The sequence below is a fragment of the Bos javanicus genome, chromosome 4 (assembly GCF_032452875.1).
Source record: "Bos javanicus breed banteng chromosome 4, ARS-OSU_banteng_1.0, whole genome shotgun sequence".
Classification (NCBI taxonomy): domain Eukaryota; kingdom Metazoa; phylum Chordata; class Mammalia; order Artiodactyla; family Bovidae; genus Bos; species Bos javanicus.
In genome coordinates this window covers 22,501,057-22,503,295 of record NC_083871.1, presented here as the reverse complement: position 1 = coordinate 22,503,295, position 2,239 = coordinate 22,501,057, and the positions used below count along the sequence as shown (strand labels likewise).

General features: G+C 43.2%; 1 non-coding gene across 1 annotated transcript; it reads right to left on the bottom strand.

Moving 5' to 3' along the window:
- Nucleotides 1–1,578: 1,578 nt before the first annotated feature.
- Nucleotides 1,579–1,700, bottom strand: LOC133246963 (small nucleolar RNA SNORA3/SNORA45 family). Its single transcript, XR_009736209.1, has one exon. It is a non-coding gene; the product is annotated as a small nucleolar RNA SNORA3/SNORA45 family (small nucleolar RNA).
- Nucleotides 1,701–2,239: the final 539 nt, after the last annotated feature.

The following is a 2,239-nucleotide window of genomic DNA, read 5'->3' as shown; positions in this document are numbered from 1 at the left end:
TGTTGTTGTTGTTCAGTTGCTCAGTTGTGACCAACTCTTTGTGACCCCATGGACTGCAGCACACCAGGCTTCCCTGTCCTTCACCATCTCCCAGAACTTGCTCAAGCTCATGTCCATTGAGTCATTAATGCTATACAAACATCTCATCCTCTGTTGTCTCCTTCTCCTCCTGCCTACAATCTTTCCCAGCATCGGGGTCTTTCCATGAGTTGGCTCTTCACACCAGGTGGCCAAAGTATTGCAGCTTCAGCCTCAGCATCAGTTCCTCCAATGAATATTCAGTGTTAATTTCCTTTAGAATTGACTAGTTTGATCTCCTTGCTGTCCAAGGGACTCTCAAGTGTCTTCTCCAACACCACAATTCAAAAGCATCAATTCTTCAGCGCTCAGACTTCTTTATGGTCCAACTCTCACCTCTATACATACCTACTGGAAAAACCGTAACTTTGACTAAATGGGCTTTTGTTGACAAAGTAATGTCTCTGGTTTTTAATATGCTGTGTACGTTGGTCATAGCTTTTCTTCCAAGGAGCAAGGATCTTTTAATTTAATGGCTGCAGTCACCATCTGCAGTGATTTTGGAGCCCCCAAAATAAAGCCTGTCACTGTTTCAATTGTTTCCCCATCTATTTGCCATGAAGTGATGGGACTGAATGCCATGGTCTTCATTTTTTTGCTTTTTGATCCTCTTTCACCTTCATCAAGAGGCTCCTCCTGTCAAACCCCCTCCTATGGAGAACTGCATTACATATTTCTACCACTGGATACCAGCCATAGTAGAGTTTTGCACTTTATTTTGAAATTCCTTTATCACTTGACTATTTTTCCCAGCAGACTAAAAATCTCTTAAAGGCAGGAGCTATATATCCCTTATTAGTCATATATTTATATATCTAGCCCCTGTGACAGTGACTGCTACTTATTGTCTCCCCAAATAAAGTTTATTTAGTGAGTGAAAGGTCTTGTTACACATGTTACAAATGACTCTCATAGCTACAGAGAAGTTGTGGCTTCAAGTTCAATCAGTGACTTACTATGAATGTGGCTATAGGCAAGTGTTATATTATATTATATATTTTATTTATTTTTGGTTTAACACCCTTTGTGTGGTAAGTCACTTTAGTCAAGTCTTACTTTCTGTGACTCTATGAACCATGGCCCACCAGGGTCCTCTGTCTGTGGGATTCTCCAGGCAAGAATACTGGAGTGGGTTGCTATGGCCTCCTCCGGGGGATTTTCCCAACCCAGGGATTGAACCGCAGTCTCCTACATCTCCTGCATTCGCAGGTGGGTTCTTTACCACTAGCACCACCTGAGAAGCTCTACTCAGTTCTTTCTTTTTAAGAGAAGCACTTGTTAACATTTAATGAATTTTCTACCATATGGCTTCAGTCTACCAGGACTCAAGCCCTTCCCACACCCTTAATCTTCTCCTCAGCTCTTCTGCTGAAGAAGTTGGCCTTCGGGATGACAGGCTGCTTTGGAATCTTGAATACTGGAGTGGGTTGCCATTTCCTATTCCACCTTTCCCCAGAAATTTGTAGTAACCCAATCCACTACATCTTGGAGCCAGGGAAGGCATGTTTCTGACCTGGGCACTTCTGGGGACTGATTGCCCTCGCCAGTGCATCAAGACCAGCAGATTCTTTGTGGGGACTCTAGCACACCTGGACAAGAGCTGTCAGGATGTGACTCTAGTGTCGGGTGTGTGCATGCGTGCTCAGTCGCTTCCGTCATGTCCAACTTTTTGCAACCCCATGAACTGAAGCCCAGCATGCTTCTCTGTCCATGGGATTCTCCAGGCAGGAATACTAGAGTGGGTTGCCATGCCCTCCTCCAGGGGAATCTTCCTGACCCAGGGATCAAATCCATGTCTCTTGTGTCTCCTGCATTGGCAGGCAGGTTCTTGAACACTAGCTTGGGAAGTCCTAGTCTTGGGTAGGCAAGTATTTTAGTTTTCTAGTTAGACTATTAAATTTCTCTGCATATTTTTGGAACAAAATCAATCAGAATGGTCCTGCTAAAGAAGGCTATGTTCCTTTATCTTCAGGAGTTTATTGGCATCAAATGAGATAGTTTTTTTTTTTTTTTAAGTACCTATATAACATCAGCTCAATAATGACAGATTGATTAGGTTTCATCTCTGAAGGGAGTTGATGGCCTAACACGAGGGCAGGAATTATTACCTTCAGGTGGTCATTAATCCCCATGAAATATCCATCCCTACAGTAATTGCTCT